Below are 14958 nucleotides of genomic sequence, written 5' to 3'. Positions count from 1 at the left end.
GGTCAACTATATTTGGTGTATGGAAATATTTTTATGATGTACATGTCAGTCTGGCATGTTTTATTTGACCTTGACCTCATTTTCAAGGTTCATTGCTAAATGTTAAGTTTTTGTGTTTTGGTCTGTTTTCCTAATACTGTATGCAGTAGGTCAACTATATTTGGTGTATGGAAATATTTGATGATGTACATGTCAGTCTGGCAGGTTTTATTTGACCTTGACCTCATTTTCATGGTTCATTGCTTATGTTAAGGTTTTGTGTTTTGGTCTGTTTTTCTTACACTTTAAGCAATAGGTCAACTATATTTGGTGTAAGGAATGATTGTAAGGTGTACATGTCTAGCTGGCAGGTGTCATTTGACCTTGACCTCATTTTCATGGTTCAGTGGTCAAAGTTAAGATTTTGAGTTTTGGTCTTTTTTTCTAATACTATATGCAATAGGTCAACTATATTTGGTGTATGAACATTTTATGATCTTTATGTCAGTCGCGCAGTTTTTATTTGACCTTGACCTCATTTTCACAGTTCATTGCTCAGTGTTAAGTTTTTGTGTTTTGGTCTGTTTTTCTTACACTATAAGCAATAGGTCAACTATATTTGGTGTATGGAAGAATTGTTAGCTGTACATGCCTGCCTGGCATGTTTCATCTGACCTTGACCTCATTTTCATGGTTCATTGGTCAATGTTTAGTTTTCTTGGTTAATGTTAAGTTTATACGACAGTTGTAAGAAAGCTTTATATTTAGGACTATCAACATAATATCAATGATTAGTAAAGAAGGCGAGACATTTCAGCGTGTGCACTCTTGTTTATATAGATTAGACCGTTGGTTTTCCTGTTTGAATGGTTTTACACTAGTCGTTTTGGGGGCTATTTATAGCTTGCGGTTCGGTGTGAGCCAAGGGTCTGTGTTGAAGGCCGTACTTTGACCTATAATGGTTTACTTTTACAAATTGTGACTTGGATGGAGAGTTGACTCATTGGCACTCATACCACATTTTCTTATATCTATTGGCAAAGTATCGTTTTCATTGAAAATGTCAAGCCTCATTTGTAATTGTCTTGTAGACGCATATTTCTCTTTAATTAGGCTAATCTACTCTTGGAATACACTTTACGAAACTGTTGCCAATGAACGTAGTATGGCAAAAACAATAAACCAATAATCAACCAAAACAGTGTTTTCTTTGTCTTATAAAAGACAAATTATTCATGTGTCAAAATAAATCATGTCGCATACATTGAATGATCTCAGTTTACCAGTTAATTCTCAGTTATAAGATGTTGAAAGCAAGGGATTGGGAGAAGGTTATGGATACCAATCTTCATGAAATTCACTACGCAGTTCTCATAAAATGCCGTAAATAATGATCGCAGAATAAGAAAAAAAATAATTTACGACTTTAAATTAGCACCGAGTCTAGACAGACTGTGAATGAAGTGAACAGAATATTTTTAATATTTGACATCATGTTTATATAATTTTTTATTACCATAATGATTCGATGACATCAAGAGATCAAAGTTAAATGTAAGGAATTATCCACAATACATGATATATTTCATAACAAATATTTCAATTATGATAACTCTCCGAATAACAACAAATTTGATAATTAAATTAATAGTTCCCCAAGTTCAAAATCTAAATACCATTGCTAACAAGTTTTGGATATGTTGTGATGTTCGAGCTCCACACTTAACAACAAGTTTCACCGCAAAAATGTGCATTACCATGGTGATTCGATGCCATCAAGAGATCAAAGTTAAATGTAAGGAATTATCCACAATATTTCATAAAAAAAATTTCAATTATGACAAGCATTTTGAGAGTATTGCATGGCAATACATAGTCCCCTACCGGTTAAAATTCATTGTACCGGAATAAAATACTAACTTGATCTATATCGTGTCATGATGTAAACTATATAACAAATATCAAGTCAATATCTTCAAGCATGACGAAAAAAAGTGTGGAAAACTGATTATTTAAGTGAATTTCCTAAGTCCAAGGACCATAACTCTGCTCAAAATCATCAGACCGTAACAAAATTTGAACGTGATCTGTAACTTGTCATGATAAAACTATATACCAATTACCAAATCAATATTTTCAAGCATGATGAAAAAAAGTGCGGAAAACTGATTATTTGAGTGAATTTTCTAAGTCCAAGGACCATGACTCTGCTCAAAATCATCAGACCAGAACGAAATTCGAACTTGATCTGTAACTTGTCATGATAAAACTATATACCAAATATCAAATCAATATCTTCAAGAATGACGAAAAAAGTGCGGAAAACTGATTATTTGAGTTAATTTTTTAAGTCCAAGGACCATAACTCTGCACAAAATCATCAGACCAGAACAAAATTCGAACTTGATCTGTAACTTGTCATGATAAAACAATTATACACCAAATATCAAATCAATATCTTCAAGCACGAAGAAAAAAGTGTGGAAAACTGATTTGCCGGACTGACGGATGGACAGACAGACAGACAGACGGGCGGAGTATAACCTTAAGTCCCCTTCGACTTCGTCGGTAGGGGACTAATAACTCTCCGAATAAAAACATATTTGATAACTAAATTAATAGGTTCCCAAGTTCAAAATCTAACATGTTTTGGATATGTTGTGATGTTCGAACTCCACTCTTTACAACAAGTTTAACCGCAAAAATGTGCAGTTCGTGAAAAAATTATTATACAATGCATCATGATTTCATTTAGATGCATGAACAAGTTTAATGAAGCAGATGGTTGTCTGTCATAAGATGATAAACGTATGGGATTGCTTGAATTTCTTGGGTACCAGATATAAATGTTAATCTATATATCAATGTATAGACTAGAAAAGAATAGTTTTCTTCACCAAATTACAAGGGCCCCGTGGGGGCATGTAACACATATCATTCTAAACATTTGCAGAACAAAAATTACAATGTATATGAGTTATCCGTTTGCTTCTATGGCGAATTTGTCATACAATGTATATGAGTTATCCGTTTACTTCTATGGCGAATTTGTCATGCTAAGGTGAATGAGAGGAATCATACATATATATCATGTGTACTAAAAAGGTTAAAGTTGTAAGTATTTGTCAAAAGATGATTGTTTGGGGAAACAAAGTAAGTGCAGACATAAAATGTTTAGTCCATTAAAGAGCGGGGACCGTATGGTTACTTTATGTAGTCCATTAAAGAGCGGGGACCGTATGGTTACTTTATCAAACCTAGAATTCATAATGTCTAACAACATCAATACTGCTCTCCGAAAATGTCATGAAAATGAATATAACACGTTATAAATCTGGTGCGTCCAAATTGCTTTTTTGGATTTACCTTCTTCAGGAACGCTCAAAACCGGGGGCATAAAAAGAATAGTCAATTCATCTTAGGTTTACTTTGCCTGAGGGAGTTGGAACCATATTTTCTAAATAATTTCTTATTTTATCAACGGGAAATTTAAGTACTGAAGCACTGACTGATGAACTTATGATACCCTCGTGGACTTGCATTCCATCAGTTGATGTATTGACCAAGTGTTAGAAAATGAATATAACTCTTTATAAATTTCGTGCTATTTATTGTATGTCCCTCTTTTCGTCATATAACTCTGAACGTGTTTTGTTACTTGTACATCCGTGGATTTCAAATCTATTTGGCTTTGAGCGTTCCTAATGAAGGTAAATTCTGAAAAGCGCTTCGGACGCATAGAAATAACAAAGTACTACATGTATTTTAATTTTTTTTGGAAAATATATAACAAATATGTTAGACTGAAATATTAAAGATTGAAATAAACACCTCCGATTATTTTCGATAATCGCCAATGGTTTATTTTCGAATGACAAACACTAGTATCTTAAGTGAGACAAATATATTTAGTATACCGAAAAATGTGAACAGAATTTAATTACCGAATGCCGTAATTTCTGTCGAAGATGAAAAAAAGAAAAGAAAAAGCATTAAACATTCAAACTTACATACATGCGAGCAATTTGATTATTTTAAGGATGTGGCAGGAAAAAATTCTTGCCAATGGAATAGTCATGTTCACCTGTTGCTAGTCCGGTTATTTAAAAGTCGAACGGAAATTTGTTTTCAATTTTTTTAGACAATTTGCTGCATTGTGAAGGACTGATTATGTATTTTCGTCCTGTCTTGGGCAATATCATTTTTCTTGAGTTCTTACCAGGCAAAAATATTTATTCCAAGTCCCCCTGACCATACAAAAAATGTGTTATCTGTTACCTCACGAGGGTTTTTCGTTTTCTACATAGTTTTGAAATTTAGTGATGGCGCAGAGCGTTTGGAAAATTTGACTTTTTCAGCCTAAAGTCACAGATCGGATTTGATCATGTTGTAGCAATATTTATATATAATATTCGTTAAAATAAACAATGTCTATTACTGGAAAAACAAACAAGAAAAATACATGTGGTATCAAAGAGAAAAGCACATGGTTTAATCATTTCTTCCTAATTATTGCGTAAATTGTAATTGGTTATACGCCAAGTATAGTATACATATCAAAACAAATGTAAAGTATAGACAACCTAGTACCCTTGTTTTATGCGTAGACTGGTATGTTCGTTAGCAAAATGCGATTTATCTAAGTACATATGTAATCATATATATATATAGTCTTTTTATGAGAAAACAAACAAGAAAAATGCATGTTAGATCAATAGAAAAGCACATGCTTGAATCACATGATTAAATTATGGGAATTTCTTAAGTTCTACGTAATAATTGTGTAAATTGTCACTGGTTGTATGCCAAGAATGACATAATGTTTCTATGAAATAAAGATCACATAGCGAAAATGTGTAAAGTATCGCTAACCTAGTACCCTTGTTTTATATGTAAACTGGTATGTTCGTTACTAAAATACGTTTTATCTTAAGTTTTATATTTATATATTTAGAGTTAAAATAAACTATTATGTCATCTAATGAGAAAACAAACAAGAAAAATTCATGTGATATCAAAGACAAAAACACATGCTTACTGTATGGGAATCTCTTCAGGTCTACCTAATTATTGCGTATATTAACATCGATTATACGCCAAGTATGACGTAAATGTTCCTATTAAATAAAGATCACATAGCAAAAAAAAAGAGGTGTATCGCCAACCTAGTACCCTCGTTTTATATGTATACAAAAAGTAAGGCTTACATAGTTCTATAGCCTCTATTATGTTTGGTGAGTGGATTCCCCCTACTTGCTTCACATAGAATTATTGGTGAATGGATTCCCCCTACTTGCTTCACATAGAATTATTGGTGAATTGATTCCCCCTACTTGCTCCACATAGAATTATTGGCACAGAATATACAGTGAAAGATTCGGGGAGATGGAGTAGAAGGCGTTCTTTGATCGGAAAAAGAAATATCATATTTTTATGCGTAAATCGTTTAAAACTAATTCGCATCCCTACGCTCGGCCGCATTTTTACCAATTTCGACAGTAACGGCACTCCTTTCTTCTGACATTTACTGCGCCCCAGATATGGCTCACATATGCAGATCAATAAGATCTATCGAAGCCCTAAATCGTTTAGTACTCAGTTCTCCTACCCAAATCTACTAGCACTTAGTTATTTTTCTGCCTAAATCTATAAATACTCAGTAATCCTGCTAAATATTCTGGTATTTAGTCTTCTTGCCTGAATCTTCTAGGGCATGGGCAATCCTGTCAAATCAACAAGTAATTAAAACTCCTTCCTAAATCTTCTAGTACTCGGCCCTCCTCCATAGATCTACTAGTACTCAGTCTTTCAACCTAAATCTACTAGTACTCAGTTATCCTGCCTAAATCTTCTTGTACTCAGTCCTGCTGCATACATCTACTTGTACTCAGTCACACAACCTAAATATATTAGTAGTCAGTCCTCTTGCCTAAATCAAATAGTAATCAGTCCTCCTGCCCACATCTTCTAGTACTCAGTACTTTTGCCTAAATCTCCTAGTATTCCGTCCTCATGCCTAAATCTACTAATACTCAATCACGCTGTCAACATCTCCTAGTACTCAGTCTTCCTGTCTAACTCTTCCAGTATTCAGTCCTCCTTTATAAATCTTCTAGTACTCAGTCCTCCTGCATACGTCAACGAGTACTCAGTTCTACAACCTAAATCTACTAGTACTCGGGCCTCCTGCCTATATATCTACTAGTACTCTGTCAGACTGCCTATATTAACTAGTACTCAAGTCCTAAACTGCCTAAATATACTTTTACTCAGTCATCCTGTTTAAATCATCTAGTACTCGGTCCTGTTTTATTCTAATACTCAGTCATTCTGCCTAAATGTACTGGTACTCAGTTCTCCTGCCTAAATCATCTACTAGTATTCAGTCCTCGTGCGTGACAACAATTGCCAGTGTATCCGTCATAAGTTGCTGGTCTCTATGGGTACTCCGATTTCCTCCACCAATAAAATCCAGTCACCATAATATAGCAGTTCACTGAAAGTGGTGTTAAATATATATAACAAATAACAAACAAACAAACATATATCTTTGCGTTGTTCAGAACACGTTTGTTTTGTTCAAACATAACTCTGTATTCTCCTTCAAATAAGTAGCCAAGATGCTTAATCTTTAAATTCTGCCGCTCTCATCTTTTACGTAGAGTGAATAATAGAAATCGACCGACATTTCTATGAGGTACACCAACAATAAACAGTGTCATGTATATGCAGTAAAGCATCAATTTCCATTTACTCTTTTAAGTGCAGATGATAAAGAGTCTTTTATCTTTTATACATGTAGCAAAGAATATATTGCAGAAGTGTTTGAGCAACACGACTCGTTCCACATGTGGAACAGGATCTGCTTACCCTTCCGGAGCACTTGAGATCATCCCCAGATTTTGGTGGGGTTCGTGTTGCTCAGTCTTTAGTTTTGTATGTTGTGTTTTGTGTAATGTTGTTTGTCTGTTTCTTTTGATAGCCATGGCGTTGTCAGTTTATTTCGACTTATGAGTTTGAATGTCCCTTTGGTATCTTTCGCCTCTCTTTTATTTGCACACGTGCACGTAACTGTCTTCTGCTTTGTTTCAATTTTATTTACCTTTCCACACAAACAATAAATAACCAGCCTATCGAACAACGGCGTTTTGAAACTCTTCCCCGACTCTCATATTCCAAGTAATGTAGCACTACACTTGACATTTCTATAAGACACATTCGGCATTGTCAATAGTTTTAAGCATAATAAAACCTAAAGAAACAAATTGGCTGCTTATGAAAGATTGCGAGGAAAAATGGATAAATATGTATTAAATATGAATAACTTTCTATTTTTTATTTATTTTGGAATCGGTGATAGTTTAATAGCGTTATCATATCGATTGTTCCTGTACAAGTTACTACCAGACAGATACATTTACTTTGATAGACAAAGTCAATAAGTTTGCTAACAAAACTACTCAATTATTCAACTTTTTGCATAAATGTGCCGTTGTTATATAATGCTAATAGTTTCCTGGAATCGTCAAATTTTATACCAGTTTAACAAGGAATGATAATAACAGGGATGGGATTGAATATATTGGATCAATGCAGCTTTTCCTTTTAGAGGAGGCGTATCACGAAGATATTCTTGCCACATTGAGAAAACTCCAGAAATTTAACATATCGTGTGGACAACTGTGGTAACTTGGTACAAGAACACCACGTAATAAAGCAAGACATGTATATGACAAAATCTTTCATACCTTTTGGTTTTAATTGGGTACTAGGAATGGCTACATCGTTCGTATGTTGTGGTTGGATTGGTGTTGAGTTGAGCATTTTTTTTTAAAAGTTTTCTCCATTCGAATATAACCAGTGAAAACATTACGTACATGTTTATTATAAGCAAGAAATATGTAAGTTTTAATTTCAAAGAACTTTATAGAGATGGAAAGCTTTAAACAGTCCTCTATTTTGTAGTTTCAAAGATCACAAACAATCCTAACATAACTGGACGCCTTCGGACAAAGGAACTACGAAGAGTACCACTAAAAGATTTCGTTAAGACACAATACTAATATATCATAAATGACCAACCAACCAACCAACAACCTATATATCCAACAAACAATGTTAGGCATAGTATGGTAAATAAGTGTAAATGAATTTACCAAAACCTATACCAGGGATGAAAGCTTTCAAACAAACGCAACAAGTGAAGTAGTCTGTAACGGACAGACGGACGGACGGACGGACTTTACGCGATGTGGCGTGGCGGTGGTGTTGAAGTTGCTTCATCTAAAGCATCCAGTGTTTGATACGTATTCAGACTTTGATACGACTGTTAATAAAGCGTTTTTAGATTATCATTTCTATTTGCCAACACATTAACCATTATTTCAATTTATTACTAAACAGTAAAGTATCGAAATCCAATCGACTGTCTACCATTTAAAAAAATCTTATTTGTCAATGTAAATAGAGGAGATCAACGAGACAACAGCAGTCAAATTACCTCGTCAAAACAGCATATGACAGTGCCCATTGTCTAGTGCACCTATTTGTCAATAAAAGACACAGCGACATGTTTGTAACGCTATGATTGTCGCTGCATCTATAAATACTAAATATTTCAACAAACAAAAAAAAAACAGAAAAGGAAGAAAAAAATCCAAAACAGACACGTGAAAAAAAGAAGATTAAATCTTTTTTGTTGAAAAGTGAATTACGCTATTAATGACGACATACCTGCAGTTACTTACGTAAATACTAAAGCCACGAGTTTTATCAATCAGGTTTTATCAATATTCAAAATAAAAAAAAAAAAAAAATAGGATACATGCTTCAGTGGTTGTTAAAACCAAATTACGTATAGAGACAACTCGAAATTTAAAGTTTGTTTTATTAAAGGAAACGGAAAGTTTTGACAATGCGCAATTTAACCACAGAGATCAAAACAAAAAACAAAAACACGTGTTCTCACAAATGTAATCAAGTAGTATAAAAAATGACTTACCTGGATGTACCTTTAGCTCAGTTACAATATATGACACTTCTGAAAATCCAGCCGTCCGAAGTCTTGCTTTCCGATGTTTGTTTTGGTCAAAGTCTTTTATTGGAACTAAAGAACTGCGTAATTCACAATTATAATGAATCAGGTCAAATTGAACATTTGCCAAGTTTTCGTCATAGCTATATTTACTAAAAGGTGTTTATTTATAAAATCTATGTATGATTCAGGGTAGCTTCTGAATCAGATATTAGAAATATATCATCAGTGGTCGGAGCGGATTCTGATATTGAGTTAAAATCTCTTCACTACTGAATGACGTCGTCAAGACTTACTTAAAAAAATATCCACTCATGACCGTTCGTTGAACTTAATAGTATTTCATTGATCGGTCTGACTAGAAAGTGATGTTACATAACAAACGTCTGCAAGTATAATGGTCTGTGTTTTTAATCGTTCACCTTAAGATCCTGATATTTAAAATCATAATAAATTAATCTAGATCAATATTTGTTTAGTTACCTAATTATGAAACGGAAAGAAAAGCAGTTTAATGCGTGCATGTACACTAAGGCGACTGAAACAGAGCGTAACAATTGACACAATGTACTACTCGTAAAATTTATTATTATATAAATGATTAAACAACTCATTCATCATAGTACATACGTATACTGGATAATGATCAAAGTATTAATTAACCTATAAGATAAAAATATGCAAACATGTATAAGTATTGGGTTATTTTGCCTCTCAACAGCGATTATATGTTATAGAACAATAAGGCAATCCGTTTTACTATTCGTTCTAATTTCAAAATATCTCATATAATATATATAAGATATCTCAAATAATATTTAAGATATTTTATGTCTTATATAATATATGTTATATCTTATATAATCTAGTTTTTATAAGATATCTTATATACTTTATAAGATATCTCATATAGTTTATAAGATATCTTATATAGTTTATTAGATATCATATATAGTTTACAACATATCTCATATAGTTTATAAGATATCTCATATAGTTTATAAGATATCTTATATAGTTTATAAGATATCTCATATAGTTTATTAGATATCTTATATAGTTTATAAGATATCTCATATAGTTTATAAGATATCTCATGTAATTATAAAGTAAATTATATGAGATATCTTATAAATTATATAAGATATCTTATAAACTATATAAGATATCTTATAAACTTTATAAGATATCTTCTAAAGTTTATAAGATATCTTCTAAAGTTTATAAGATATATTATACAGTTTATAAGATATCTTATAAAATCTATATTATAAAAGATATCTTATAAAACCTATATTATATAAGATATCTTCTAAAAATATATATTATATAAGATTTCTCAAATAGTTTATAAAGTTTATAAGATATCTCATATATTTTATATGATACCTTTTATAGTTTATAAGATATCTCATTTAGTTCATATGATATCTCATATAATTTATAAGATATCTTGTAAAGAAAATTTTATGAGGTATATAATAAATTCTATGAAATATCTTATAAACTATATAAGATATCTTATAAACTATATAAGATATCTTATAAACTATATAAGATATCTTATAAAGTTTATAAGATGTCTTGAAGTTAGAGTAAATAGTAAAACGGCTTGCCGTAGAATAAAGATTATGGTGTAGCGCACCATACACATATATCAATTTTGGTTTTTTCTTATCCTTTATATGAAATAGATTATGTCCTCTCGATGAATAATTCAAACATTGTTGACTATTGACAGCATCTATCCCTTTTAAGGTTAAAGCCTCAGGGTGACTGGGGTATAGAAATAGTTCATTTGGTTGTGCGAGATGTAAACATACTTAGCCATGTACGGTCAGAATGGGGACGCTAAATCCAATGTCTCGTGTAGATAGAGAGTTCCATGTTCTCTGCACGTTAAGAACCCTTGCAACAACTCTTTAAGGGATCCGAGGGTGGCCTGTTGCGAAGCTAAATGTCTGTTCCTATTTAACATACCCTCATTTTCCAATGGTTACCTTAATTTCCCTTCCTTCGTCCCGGTTGACTACCTATGAATACTTGATCTATCTGTAATATTTACTGTTAAATTGTTCTCGTCCTACACATATGATGACATATTTGTCACTGGCCGGAAAGCAAAAAACCAATCAATCAATCAAACTATATAAGGACTGCTTTCAAAATTTGACTAACTTGCCAAAATATGAAGGTTTCTTATCCATACAGATAAATATGAAGTCATCTCTTCTAAAATCTAACATACGTCATCATGGATAGAATTTGGGTGTCAGAGATTTCTTGTTTATTACCATCTATCACATAATGCGACTGATAACCGAATTGTTGTATGACTTTAAAAACTTCACGCCTACAATTAGTGGAACAGGAACTACTACCTTTCCGTAGACGATGTGAGATCACGCCCACAGTCTTTGATGGGGTCTTTAGTTTTTGTGTATAGTATATTCTGGTCATTTATATTCATTTTGCCATGGCATTGTTCGTTCTTCCTTTATAATATTAGTTGGTTTGTATTCCCCTTTGTATATACTTACGTTTATTTATTATTATTTTTTACTAGAACTAATATTACTACTACTTCAGACATTGATCGTTACTATACTTTTGGGCTCCCCAGATTTATCCTATTTTTGCTCCTAAAATTGATCTTTGCTATACTTTTGGGCTCCCTAGATTTATCCCATTTTCTCTCCTAAAATTTTAGTCCTAATTATTTATATAATCCAGGAAGACATAAAAATGTATTTGACCACTTTTAAACTGTTAATGATTTTCAACACCTTTGTGTATGTATAGAAAATATTTAACTTAAAGCCAATCAACTGTAAGAAGTGTGACTAAAACTTTAGTTCAAAATGGAAAGATAATCAGGGTCATTATCTTTTTTTTTGAAAGATTGTCAGCCATTTGCCTTGACATATTTTATTGAGAACCATTACACTTAATTAAATCTGACAGTTGTTTGGTCATGCATTTCTTTGATTATTGCAAGAACATCTGTTAGTCAGGCAAATATAATTATAATTCGCCATGCTATATCACAGATTTCCAATCGAAGACGCGAACGTATTGTAAAAACCTATATTTATAACCCTTAAAATTGCAACAAAAGTTAAATTCTTCGGTCCAATTAATACACTGATAAAAAAAAAATAGAATTTGCACATTCATAAATATTTAAAATCATTTAAACTGGCCAAAATGGCAATCTTATTTTAAAAGAAATTATATCACATAATATTTTAGGATAAATTGCCGTGGTTTCACTGCTGGTTGACAGTCAGTCGCCATTTTTCACTGCTACTTCAGAATCAGTCATCGTGGGTACTATATTCGACCCATACACCCCAGTTTTGATGAAGGAATAGAGTTTTCTTGCTATGCTCATTCTAGCATCAATATTGAGTCGGTTTTCATTCAGCTCTGATCTAATAATTCCAAACACGAGTTGTTTATTTAAAGGGGTATACAATATATTATCACTCAGAGTTCATTTTAGTGTAGACCTATCCATTCTTGATGACTTAAAACGGGAAATGCTTATTTGCAGGTTGCAGGTTGCGGGTTGCAGGTCACACAAGTCTCTGGTCACACATATTAATATTATATGTAAACAATCATATTAGGGGAATGAATACATATTCAATCAAACCATGACTGCTAAATTTACAAATTATATCTTATATTACACATACTGTACGGTAGAAGTATTTTGTCAGTTATCAGTTGTCAGTTTTTTTTTATCATAATCTTCAAATTCAATAATCATAATTTTAATATATGTATCTTTTGATGCTTATCATACTGCTCAATTGCTATTAATTGTTCTAGAAATTGACTCTATTGAAGTTAAAGTAATAAAAACTTCAAATTGACATAGGCTGAACAGGTTCTGTCTTACTCTCTTAATCTGTTAATCTAGTTATATAAACAATTAAATTCCTTAAAGTGGACCTTCAACATCTTTTAGGCTAATATGAAGAAATTATAAGCTTTAACTAGTTTTTTGCCGTTTCTTGCATGGTGCAGGAAACAATCAAAATAATTTGCTTCCCAAGTCAGTTTTCTTATGTAAAGACCCAAAACCAAAACTTAGACGTTACAGAGACGCTTGAGAGTCAACATTGTTTGCAGACCCAGCCAAAATAAGTGAAAAGGGTGAGTATTCTTATTTCTACTTTTTTTTTGGGGGGGGGGGGGGTTGCTTGAGACTGCTCTGTTGTAATTGTCCATTTTCAATTTGTCTAATGATAAGCAACTTTAAAGCAGGGATATTATTTTAGAACACCTGCATTCCATTTTCCATTTGCAAAATATATTTATTTTTATTTTTACATTAACAAGTTAAGGGAATAGAGTTAAACAATATGGAGTGAAGTTTTGAGAGTTATAGTTAAAGATTTAAATGAATTCTTATTATTAAAAAAAGTAAAAAAAAAAAAAAATAACCAACTACATTACACTGCTTACATTCTGTTTTAATTTTTTATTTTGTACAGATTCAGAATAAAAGTAGTACGTACAAGTAGTAAAAAGTGCTGAAAGAAAAGAAACATGACTTCTGAAAGGTAAGAATTTCATGTTAGCTATTTTCATCTAGATATAATTTTTTAAAATGAACTCAAAAGTCTTTGTCATTTGTAAACATTTGTTAACTTCAACTCCTATGAAGGACAACTCTTCTAATCACAGTGATTTTTTTTAATGTATTTGTTTCTGTAAAAAACCTAATTGTTGCTTTTGGGTTTCCATCTCATATACACTGAGGTTCTGTTCATAAACTGAAAGACAGAAGCGGATACAGCAATTTTCAAATAGGAGGGCATGTCCAGGTAATCTTCAAGAAAACCCTGGGGGCCCTACAGAATTCTTGAAATTTTTGCCTTAAAATTGAGATTTTTTTTGCCAAAACGGGAGGGGCAGCTCGGTTTGGCGGTCTTTTAATCCGCACTTGAAAGACTTTCTTTACTCAGTGATTCAGCACTTTTGATTATCTCTAGCAGCTATATTGGTTTCTCAACTGTCAAGTCAAACTGAAACTTTATTTCTATAAAACTTTATTCCAGGTGGGCAAAAAAAATAATTTTAAAACAGAAGTGTGTTCAGCTGCTTAAACAGCAATTTTCTGAGAATGCATTTCTGTTTGGCTCCCCAACTTTAAAATGGTTTGTCAGAAAGAAACGAAACACGATTATCAAGTTTACGTATAATTTCTCCTATACAGAAGTGACGAACTTAGATACCGAAGTGTACAAAGGGGAACGTTTTATTTATCGAGTGGTGTCCTTGGCATCAGGTTACATGTCAAACCTACTGAAACTTATCAGTATCTCCCAATAACAAGTGCACATCCTAGACATACTTTTAAAAGTACTATAACAAGTGAAACAATTCGTCACATAAGAAATAATAGCAACGAAACTGATCATATTACTTTGGAGAAATAAACTTATAGATAGAGGTTATGATAAGTTAGAAACTGCAAAAAAAACATTAAAGATGTCTGAAACACAAGATTAAGAGATGCAGTACTCTGTCAAATAATTTTAGAAAAAAGGAAGTTCCACTTACACTGGTAACTAGATATAACCCTACAGTTATAAATCTTAACAGAGCTATTAAGGATGTTTGCTCCTCTTGTTTTTGAATTTTTGCCATATTTACGGACTTCTCTGGTTTTATCCATGTATTGCCATTAAACAAATTTTCCCACTAACCCTTATATTTCTTTTCATAATTTTATTACATATAGTTTAAATAGCCATACTTGAAAATCTTATAAAATCCTTGTTATTTTTTCATAGTTTTTGAAATAATAAAGGTGTTAATTTTAATTGTATGAAAAATCTAGAGAGAATTATTTCCCGCCAAATTTTCAATGGCTTATATCTCGAAAACAAGCACACAGACCCATCATTTTTTTCTTATTTTTTAGTTCC

General features: G+C 32.3%; 1 long non-coding RNA gene across 1 annotated transcript; it reads right to left on the bottom strand.

The window, feature by feature from the left end:
- Positions 1 to 3731: 3731 nt before the first annotated feature.
- On the bottom strand, positions 3732 to 9257 carry LOC127719835 (uncharacterized). The gene is made up of 2 exons (XR_007990499.1): positions 8981 to 9257; positions 3732 to 6475 (listed from the first exon to the last, which is right to left on the bottom strand). It is a non-coding gene; the product is annotated as an uncharacterized LOC127719835 (long non-coding RNA).
- Between the last annotated feature and the right edge of the window lie 5701 nt (positions 9258 to 14958).

The sequence above is a fragment of the Mytilus californianus genome, unplaced genomic scaffold (assembly GCF_021869535.1).
Source record: "Mytilus californianus isolate M0D057914Y unplaced genomic scaffold, xbMytCali1.0.p SCAF_11, whole genome shotgun sequence".
Taxonomy (NCBI): Eukaryota; Metazoa; Mollusca; class Bivalvia; order Mytilida; family Mytilidae; genus Mytilus; species Mytilus californianus.
This window is presented reverse-complemented; position numbering and strand designations above follow the sequence as displayed.